Genomic DNA, 11,697 nt, shown 5'->3' with positions numbered 1-11,697 from the left:
CTTTTTTTCGCGAACGTGCCTAAGCATGTATTTCATTTTAAAAAAAGCAATACGACCATTACAAATCTTAATAGATAGACGCTATTAAGACGGAAGCTGAGTACCACCAAGCAAATGGCAGGCGATCCAACACCAACAAGAACATCAAGAACAGCGAGGGAGGAGACTCACACGGACCTAGAAACCTAGACACGACCACACAACTGAGCCTGCTAAAAGATACAACAACATCAAGGGTGTGAAGGTCTACAACTCATAGGGAGGAGACTCACACGGACCTAGAAATCTAGACACGATCACACAACTGAGCCTGCTAAAAGATACAACAACATCAAGGGTGCAAAGGTCTACAACTCATCAAAGGTGGCAAAGCATCCACCCGATCAATACAACCAAGGCGGCAAAGCATCCACCCGAAACGATCATCAACCAACACGACAGCGGCAGCAAAGCATCCTCAGAGCATAATGGCGGCAAAGTATCCGCCAGCAAAGAGAGAGGTGGTAAAGCATCCGCTAGACGACGACCAGCGCAACTCAGAAGATGCGGACGAAACAAAGCAAAGACAGGCGTAGAAGCAGAAACTCTCTAAGGAGAGTGGACGACCACTGCCGGGACCCACGTCAAGGGGCAACTGCACGACAATGATTCCACGAACGACATGAGCAGCTGACCTTCCAAGACAACGCCTCAAGGGAGGGAGCGACACCACGACACTGTCGCTGTCCGACTAACATGGTCAGGGCTTTCTGCCGGAAGGCTCACCGGGAAGGAGGGAAGAGGGGGAAAGAATGACGCCTTCAAGAAGGTAAATGGTCCCGAGAGCATCATTGTCATTGGCCCGCAAGCAGGCTCAAGGCTTTTGCCTTCACCCATTCCCTCCCAGAGCCGAAGGAACCACTAGGCACCACTAGAGCGCCACCACTGGGACGAACAACGCCACCATAGCGCATGCGAGCCCGATAGCCGGTACCCCGAAGGCCACCGGAAAGGGGCAACCAGCACTAGGCAGATGCCGAGTGCCCAGATGCCAGCGGAGGAGGGGCGACGGAAGGCTAGAGGGCCGGAGGCCGGCAATCGAGCTGTGGGAGCGCCGGCCCCCCGGCAACCCAAGGCAAAGGAAGGAGCGCCAGCTCCATGCTTCGTTCGGGGATGACGGCCCGCCCCGGGGCAAAAGGCGGCGACAGCAGGCATACGCCCATGCCCACCCTCGCCAGCACAGCCACCAGGAGCGAACGTGAGAGGATGGCCCGCCTCGCCCAAGCGGCGGCGGCGGCGCGACCACGCTAGAGCCACCAGGAGCGCACATGAGAGACGGCCCGCCCTGGGAAGGCGGTGGAGTGGCCACGCTCCCACGCCCACCGGAGCCACCAGGAGCAGCGCCGGCCAGGGGTGGGAGGTCGGCTAGATCCGGGTTGGGGGACCCCGAATCCAGCAAGGTGGAGGCCGGATCTGACCCCGACGGCCGGCGGCGACCATGATCTAGGTTAGGAGGCTAGTGGGAGGGAGGCGGGGGGAGGGAGGGAAGGGAGGGAAGGGCCGTCTGGGCCGGCTTCAGCGCAGCCGTGGGCCACCGCCACCACCCGGCCGGCGGCGGCAGCAACGGCCGGAGGTTACCTAGAGTGGGGGAGCTGGCGGTGGGGCGAGATCGCCCCCTTCTAACCAGAAGCCTTTGAAGTTCACTGGATGTCTATGATGCTGCTTGGTGGTGGGTGGTAGTGTGCCGCCTGTCGCATGCTAACTATTCGTATCTTACTATCTCAAGCGACATCAACTTGGTAGCCCCTCCATTTCAAAATATCGGTCGTTTTAGTTTTACTATGTAAAAAAGAGTAGGTACATAGAGTCGAACAAGAAGATAATAGACATGTAAGTATGCGTTTGCATCTCTGTGTCAGCGATTTGCAGCACAATTGTGATTGATTACATCTGACACTAAGCAGCAACGGGCTGCCGGGCCACTGGAACTCGTCAACCCATCATCAAATTTGGGCCGCCCATCTATGCATACCCCTTCATCACATTATCGCTACTGTCAGATGGGCCGGCTGAGTATATACTCCAAGATGCAAGAAACAGATTTTTCTCCCAAAAAAAAGATGCAAGAACAGATCAATGCCTTCCTCTCACTATCTTACACTACAAGAATTGGCACAATTACTGAGAGGTGGTTTGCAGGTGGCCGACGGGAGTCTTCTTTATTTATGCACCTCGTCAGATTATGTTGGTCGGTGATTCTTCAGAGCCAAATGATATTCACTCAGACCCTGTTTGAATTAATTGGAATCTACTTAATAGAGTAGGCTTATCTTAAATTCATAGGGTGGGAGATGGAAATTGATTCTATAGATCCTCATGTTATATTTCTAATGTACAATTTATAGCACACTCTTCGATTCGCTTCCCTGTAACAGAAGTGTAGTGTAGAACTATCTCTCTCATATGGTCAATAACAATATATAATATATTATACATACAACTATATTAGCTTAATTAATTTATATATAAATTATGATTATTAGAATGGAATTCAATTCCAAGGATCCAAAAGGGAAATGATGTAGTGACACTTAAATACCGTCGGCAATTGGCATGGAAAACATATAGTAAATGCAACACCCTCGGCCACTCAAATCAACCCTAAGCAATTCTATCAAATCTAGCAGTGTTATTACATAGCTGCACTCCATAGCAGCTTCATTACACAAAACATTTCACTATCAGAACAGGGGTGATTTCTGACGCCCGAAAACCATCAGGAATGTATTTCCTGTCGGCCAACCGTCAGGAATCAGCCGACAAGGAACGCCGGTCAGGAAAACCTCCCAACTCCTGTCGCCCGGCCGACAGGGAAACTCCTGACTGTGATGGTCTGACCAGTCAACTCCTGATCCTGGCACTAACACCGTCAGGAAATGCCGACAGGAATTCTCAGATTTCCCCGACGACAAAGCCGTCAGGCTAAAATGGCACAAACCGACAGGAACTGATGGTTTGTGTTCCTGACGGCTTAGGCCGTCAGGACGAAAACAATGCCGCATTTAGTATATAAATGTACTACCAATTTAATTTAGATGTTCACACCATAACACTTATGCATCCAACATGTCACAGTACACATGAATCACATATATAGGTCACCACATTTCAATTAGCACTACCAGATCACATAAATTAAGACATCCAAATGTCCACCACGTCTAGCTAGGACTTTACACAGCAGCATGCATATCCCGCATGTCCAACTCCAACACTTGTACCAGTAGCAAGTCACGATCACAGTCATGAGTCAACTACACAGGATGTCAACTACACAAAAGCAGGAAGTACAGCAGCTGTACTGCTAGCAAATAGAGAGGCCTTTTCACTCTCTAGCTAGCTACATGTTACTAACTATTGCACAAAAGGTTAGCCTTCACAAAAGATGTACGCTGTACCCTTCCCCATTTCTTCATTCCAGATTAGGGTCATCTTCATTGTCACAGTTGCCACTGCCAGAAGCGTCATTGCCGTGGTTCCTGCCAGGAGAACTGTTGTCTGCAGTGCCATTGCCATTGGCAGAACCACCATTTTCAGCATGTGATGACTGAGTAACCTGCAAGGTGATAGGAATCAAAAGGGAGATACAAATCCAGCACACAATGAGAATAGGTCAACATGACATCAGGTTAGTTTTGTAATAGAGCAGAATTAAAACAGTACTATGCAATAGGTCTGAAAAATTCGGCAGGTCAGGTCAGTTGTGGAATTTTGCAGAACTGAAGCAATACCCAATCGGTTTGAAAAATCTTTCACTAGTGATTGACATAAACTGCTAACCCAACATTTATAATACCATTTATTCCAAGTCAGATGCTCTGAGATATGCAGGGATCATATGCCAAAACATAAACAGAACATGATCATAAAAGTGCATGGTAAGGTAGTACACCTGCTCACTTGATTGTGCACATATATTTGCTTCTTGCAGAATGGTGGCGATTTCTTCTGGTACTGGCATGTTCAGCTTGGCATAAAAATCCTACAACATATATAGTGATTAGGAAATGCTTCGAAGAATTATAAGGTGACTACAAAATATGTTGAACTGACTCAATTACCAGCATTTGTTTCATCAAAACAAGTCCAATCTGATAGCCCTTCTCCAAGTGTGCATTCCGCCTCACAAGATATTGGTAAGACCCCGAGCTTGATCGCCTTGTGGAATTGGATGCCCTCGCACTTTCTTTCATATCACATTTCCTTATAGCGCCATTTGCTATTGGCACACGGCCATGAGCCAAGCCATTCCCACTACTTGGTCTACCAATCACAGGTTGGTCTACCACGCTTCCAACCACTATACATCAATCTTTCAGCCATAATTTAGTTTCATTGTTACCAATAACAAAAATTTACAATTAGTGGTTTAATACTACTATTGCCAACCTTATGGAGGCAGCAAAACAAATTGGCAATTACTATTTCCCAAACATTTAGTATGCGCTATGCATAAAGATTTAACAACAAAGAGCAACACTAAAAGCATGGAAATTTAATTGAACAAAATAGCCATGTTTTGTGGTGAAAGCAATCTGATTTTACCTGCTTTGAGATATATGGACACGGTCCTGGTTCCAAATTATGGCAGACCCTGAGGATCCCACACGGATAGCTCCAACTTGTCCTGTGTTTGTAGAACAAATGTTCAGTTTGGGAAAGGTGTGGCTTAATATTAGATCAGTTAACCGCATGGGAAAAGAGTAAATACAAGACAACCAACATATTGGGACTATTGCATAAATGCTATATGCCCAGCAGATCAAGAAACTTGACGCTTATTTTAAAGAAAAAAAGCAGGTTATACATGCCATATTCCTGCTTGGTGAGTAATCCTTCATTGCCACAATGTTGCAGAAGTAGATATAAGGCCAAGAACAAGTAATTGTTGAATTCACAAAGCAACTGCCATAATGTTTCACCTGAGAGTGCAGACAGCAGGGGCAGGCTTCTATGTGGTGCAGACAGTAGCTGAAGGAGACGTCCTTCCTAGGCCTTGTGGATCTCCCCTTGCACCTCTTATCAAAATAGACAGAGTTCATGAGAACATCAAAGTGGCAACACACCGCAATCAAGCAAGAATTTGGCACAGGAACCTCTCTCATTAGACCATTATACTGTTTTCGGAACGGTACTGCATCCTAAATAAAGATCTCAATAAACTAAACATGAGGTCAATCTGAAGAACATTTTAGTGGCTCACTAGATCTACATTAATATTCTCCTAAATAATTTTCACGAAACCTAAAAGCCAACCAAACCATAAAAGATTAAGTTAAAGCAATGAATGGGAGGCACAAATCATTGCCCTTCAACACCTGCAGCGGATGGCTTGTGGAGCAAAAGTGTGGTTCAATTTGACCGGCGCCGCTGGACAAGAGGGCCGCCGGTGGGGGATGGGTGCGTGGGAAGCGAGGAGGTTTCCTGTGGCTTGTAGCGCTGGACGGGAGGCCGGCAGCGTGGACTGGAGGAGACGGCGGCGCTGCACTCGAGAGGCCGGCGGTGCTGGACGGGAGGAACCGGCCGCGCGGTCGGGAGGTGTCGGCGCCGTGCGGAGCGTGGGGGGCTTCAGGCCGGCGCCCCGCATGGGCCTCCGGCCGGCCGTTGAGTGCGGGGGCGGCTGAGTACGGGGGTGGGGTGGCAAAAGAGTGAGTGTTTAGGGTTTTAGGACAAACTGGACCGGGGCCCAGTCGGGCTGGGCACGGGAGAATAGTCCGCCCAGCTTAGGTTTTGGCGTGCTGAGTTTTGCCCCCGTGTTTCCTGAATTCCTGTCGGTTTGTTGTGGCCGTCAGGATTGCCTCGACGATTTCTGACGATTTTAGTCATTCCCGTCGGTAGGATTGACACTGACAGGAATGTGCATCTTAATTCCTGTCGGTTTACCCGCTGCGATAGGAGTTCCTCTGATTTCCTGACAGTTTTTTGGAAGCCGACAGGAATCTCCCCGTTTCTGGTAGTGTTTGTTTAGCATACCCCACAGCGCTAGCATACACCAAGTAACTGGCTAGAGCACAGAGAGCGATGCCTACCCCTGGTCTTGGCATCTTCAGTTACTTCTTGTACTTGTACAACCACGCACACAACACGTAGTGCAGTACCCGAAGTTGACGGCTGCAGCACGGTGAGCAGCCAGTAGAGGTTCTCCAGCTTGGATGCGTTCATGTTGTCCGGCAGCCACGCCGTGACGCGCCGGACTCTGCCAATGAGGGACGTGCTCAGGTAGAGGTAGGACGCTGAGTAAGATGGCCGCACTTCAGGGCGGCAGGATGCGGAGAGAGCACCGTCTCGTCTTGATGTCCCTAGGTCACCTGCCGCACCGTGCAGACGCGCCACGGCCGGGCTAGCAACCCGTCCCCGGCGATGACGACGTCGCCGTCGGTGATCAGTGCAGCGAGGTTCAGGAAGCTACGATGAATCGTGGGTGATGACATGGGCCGTGGTTTTACTGATAGTAAGAGACTAATTGACTATTACAATGCAGTTTTGTTTGTCTTATAGCTTTCCACTGTAACTAGCACTACAGGAAAAACCGAAACTTCCGACGGCTAAACCGTCGGAAGTTACAGCTAAACCGTCGGAAGTTATTTAACTTCCGACGGTTTAGCCCAAGGCCGTCGGAAGTTAGTTGGACGGAAAAAAATCGTCGGAAGTTTTAGACTTCCGACGGCATAGATCAACACCGTCGGAAGTTAATAAACTTCCGACGGCCACGGAAAACCGTCGGAAGTTAGCCCGGCAAACGGCAGCTGACGTCCGTCTGTTAACTTCCGACGGTTTTACGTGGCCGTCGGAAGTTTGAGGGGTTTAACTTCCGACGGGCATAGAGAAACCGTCGGAAGTTAAGCTTATCCCAGCAAACAGATCAACTTCAAACCCTAAAACCAATCTAGAACCAACCACAATCAATATATATAATCAAATTTCATCCACAAACCAACCACAAGCATTATATATAATCAGATTTAATCCACAATTATAATTCACAATCAAAAATTGCACGCAACTACACAATTCATATATCCACATACATAAACTTCAGATGTTCATAATCAAAATTCACAAACTTCATACAAGTATCATATGGAACAAATTCATAGAACAATAATGTTTCACTTAAGTTTGGCCGCCTCCATCACCTGGTTGAATTGATCCGCCACTTCCAATGAATTGATCCGCCCAATTTGATGTTGGATCAACGTGTGAGTCTCCCGGTGCCGCTAGGTTAGGTGGTGGGGTGTGAAAAGGCTATAAAAGATAAATGGACAAGATTAGTTTGAAAGATAACTAATTGGATAATATTTATTTAGAGTGACTATATTTTGCAATGACTATGAACTAACATTTGAATCGTTGACTATCATACCTGAGGTGAAGCTGATGGCCAACCGGCCTGTGCAAAAGGTGGAGGTACCAGTGGTGGCACTTGTATATTCTGTTGCGTCGCTATTTGCTGAAAGATCAAATTTGTCAGCAAGAATGTAGCTTAACCTAAGTTGTAACAATTAAGATTTACCTGCAGTATTGCATTCTGTTGTGCAAGTTGAGCTTGGAACCATTGCTGCTGTAGCTCCTGTTGTCTTACTCTTTCACGCAGCCTTACAACCTCCGCGCTGTCGTCGCCACTACTTGTGCTATGCCTTGCTGACCGCAACGATCCCGTTCTTTGACGCGACGGCACCTGAGTCGAGTCAATGACTTTGTCGAATAATGGATACCTACAAATATTGACCACATATAGCAAATTCGAAATATGTATTTTCGCTTAAATTATAAAATTAGATTGAAATTTAAAGAAATCTAACCGGCCATGAGGTTTTCCACCACCACTACTGTAAACGGCCTCAGGATCAATAGGCGCGTTTCTCCAATCATAACCCTCTCCATGGCGAGCAATCATTTGGTCACCATATGCCGCCTTCAAAGAACAAAATCACACAATTACATAAGAGGTTTCATGATAACTCGATAGTGCTAATTTGGTAAATTTAGATATACCAGACGCTCTGTAGCCGCCTGAGAGCATAACTGATCTGGATTTGTAGGATCACGTCCTCTATGACCTTCAAGGTAGACCTGAATATCACTCGGCGCTACACCAGTGCGAACTTCCTATACATACAACAAAAAACTAAAGAAGCATGCATTGATAAATGAAATTAATAGAATTCATTTTAAAGAGTTCACTTACAATGCGTTTGGCCAATCGGAAGTGCCCATCATCTCCGTAGGTGTGATAGGACTCAGTTCCACGATTTCCTCTATTTCTCTGGGAAATGCTTTTAAACTCATCCATGGTCCAATAGTGACATAAGGCATGATAAGCCTCCTCACGTGTGGCCATCCACGGAATCATTTCCTGCACAACAATGTTTCGTTTCAAGGTAACAAACAGAATCATACTAATTGCAACTTTTAACAGTTTACCTCGCGGTATTGCTCCTCAGTCAAGTAATATTTCCCAGCATCCCGTTTCTTGTCAAATCGCATCCCTTGAGTCCGTTCCAGATAAGAAGCGACAACCTGAATTCTGGCATAAGAAATCATATCTCTAACCACAATGTGTGCGTTATGGTGGAACACACGTCTGGCATGATCATCATAAGCTCCCTCCTCAGGCAACTTGTAGTATTTCTGCAAAAATTTTACACAATCAGTAGCCATCGTATGTAGAAAATTAAATCAATACATAAGAGCAATCGTACCCAAAACTCAGCCCAAACTGCCTTTTGGGTATTGCCGAACGTTATGTTGACACCATATCTATAATGATTCCAAGATGTAGCAGGGATCCGTTCACCAGATACAAGTTCTACCATTCCAGGCCAAAGCATACGGCATATGTTACCTAGAATTTTGTTCACCTGTCTTAGATGACCAACACCTGGGAAATTAGGCTCAAACCAAGACCTACAAGTATATAAAACAATTAGAATCATTTCGGAATAAGGATTACGTACTAAAATATAGAAAAAATATACTCACCCATCTCCATTCGGTGTGATCACGCACTTTTCTTCTTCTCGTGGAGGTTTAGGCGGCGGAATCCAACCAATCTTCGACCGCCGCCTACGTGTCCGACCCTGCCCTCCAGATCCTCCAGCTTCTGACCCTCCAGCCCCAGCCCCAGCCTCTCCAGCTCCTGCCCCTTCATCACCAGCTCCTGTACCCCCATCACCAGCACTAGTCTCTCCAGCTCTTGACCCACCAACTCTTGACCCTTGACCTGCCGACCCTCCACCAGCAGATCCTTCGGACCATCTATCCCAACCACCTAAGTCATTCTCCGGGCCCGCCTCGTCCGACTCCTTGCTACTTGTCTCCTCTTCCGTCTCCTCTTCACTCTACAAAATACATAACATATTGCAGTAATTATATTGAATCTCAAAATTAGAATAAACATATAAACATTACATATATACCTCATCTCTCTGGAACGCAATCTGCCCCTGCATCTCTGGAGGTAAGTGTTCCAGCAATTGTCTACGCCTTGAAGCTCTCGCAGAAGTGCCCGCAAACAGATCGTCATCTTGTCTCTTGGATAGCTTAGTGCTTTTTACGAAACTCTTTGCTAGGTTTTTTATCCTTTTTGACATCCTGTTAACAAAAAGAAGTTAGTACATCAATACAAGTATAATTAATAGTACATATAAAATAAAGGAAACATAAGGTATTTACTTATCAATCATATTCAAAATCAGGATCAAGTTGTTTTGTACGCTTCGAAGGACGCCAAGTAACTTTTTTCTTCCTTGACACTCGTTTTCTTTTTGGAGGAACGTCTACATCATTTTGATCTCCCACTAATGCATCTGGCAACAACTCTGTATCTATGTTGAAAGAGCTCGGGAGTTCATCTTCTTGATAAATCTCTTCAAACCCTTCTTGCAAATTTTTTTGATAATACACCTGATCGTCAGCGATGTGTATCCGTTCACGAGGATTGACCTTGTACACTACCCACCAGTCTTTTAGATCCCTGCATGGGTAAGACATATAATACACCTGATCGACTTGGTGAGCGAGCACAAATTCGTTACACGCACGTGTTCTGTTCTCGTGTCGTACTTCTACCATACCGAATTGATTTTCTCGAGTGCCGTGATAGGGATCAAACCAATCACATTGGAAGAACACTACTTGAAGATTGTTCGGTCCCGTGAAGTCGTAAACAAGTATGTCCTTAACAATTCCATAATAATTAATCCTCCTTTCCCGATCATCCTTTGTCGTACAAACAACTCCAGTATTTGTTGTGGCTACTAAAGGATGAGTAGATTCAAATTTTGTCGAACGAAACCGAAATCCATTGATATCATACCGACCATAGCTTCTAACAGTTACTGTACCAAGCGACATCTGACATAAATCCTTGTGTATGTGGGGTATTCTGTCGCACTGTCAATTATATGACTCAATTAGATATTTGAAACATAGTAAGAAAATATCACAGAAATTATAAATTCTTACGTAATCTCGGAACCAATTAAGAAAATTTGGCTTCCCATCTCTACCATATCGAAGCATGTTTTCATATTGCTTCGAAGAAAATTTACGCCTAGATGACCAAGTGTGCAATTCAAATTCCCTGTTTGTGAAGTAAACGGATGAGATATCGGCCACAATAACTAACAACATAAATTAAGTAAAAATTTAATCTTACTTGAAATATGGAGCCATCTCATCAATATTAGCATACATGTAGAGCAAAGCAGATAAATTTTGTTCACGATCAGGGTCACATCTTGTAGAGGCTCCAACGGTCTTTCCCTTGCACTCGAAAATTGAAAGATCACTGCATCGAACTTCTTCATCTACATGGTAACGCAACTTAGGTGCATTCACATTGTGTTCCTCTGCAAAGTATACACTAGTGAAGGATGATATCTCTTTGTACTTAAATTCTTCCGCAATGCATCCTTCAACTCTTCCTTTATTGCCAACCATTGCACTAAGCTTTTTTAACGCTCTTTCAATATGATACATCCACCTATACTGGACCGGACCAGCTATCTTAGCTTCATATGGAAGGTGGACAAGTAGATGTTGCATTGGATTGAAAAAGCCTGGAGGAAAAACTTTTTCCAACTTGCATAAAAGTATTGGTATCTCTTTCTGCAACTTCTCCATCATCTCTTTCTTGATTTCTTTAGCACAAAGTTGCCGATAGAAGTAGCTTAACTCAGCCAACACTTTCCACACATCATCATGTACAAATCCGCGAAACATAACAGGAAGAAGTCTCTCCATAATTATATGGTAATCATGACTCTTCAACCCATTTATTTTGCCGGTCTTCAAATTCACAGCCCTCCTAAAACCTGCCGCATAACCATCGGGGAACTTCAAATTCTTCAACCACTTCATTACCTCTTTTTTCTGTTTGGATTTCAGACAAAAAGCAGCCCGTGGCTTACCACCACTTTCAGTCAACTCTAGGGACGGTCGATTACAAATCTGTGCCAAGTCCTTTCTGGCCTTTACATTGTCTTTTGTTCTATCAGTGAATTCCATGCATGTACTTATAATGCTTTCACCAACATTACGTTCCTGGTGCATCAAATCGATATTGTGCATTAGAATCAGCGATTTGACGTAAGGAAGGTCCCATAATCCACATATATGAGTCCAGTTGTGCTCAGTTCCAAAACCAACATATCC

This window comes from Panicum hallii, chromosome 3, assembly GCF_002211085.1.
Source record: "Panicum hallii strain FIL2 chromosome 3, PHallii_v3.1, whole genome shotgun sequence".
NCBI lineage: Eukaryota > Viridiplantae > Streptophyta > Magnoliopsida > Poales > Poaceae > Panicum > Panicum hallii.
Note: the sequence above shows the minus strand (reverse complement) of the source record.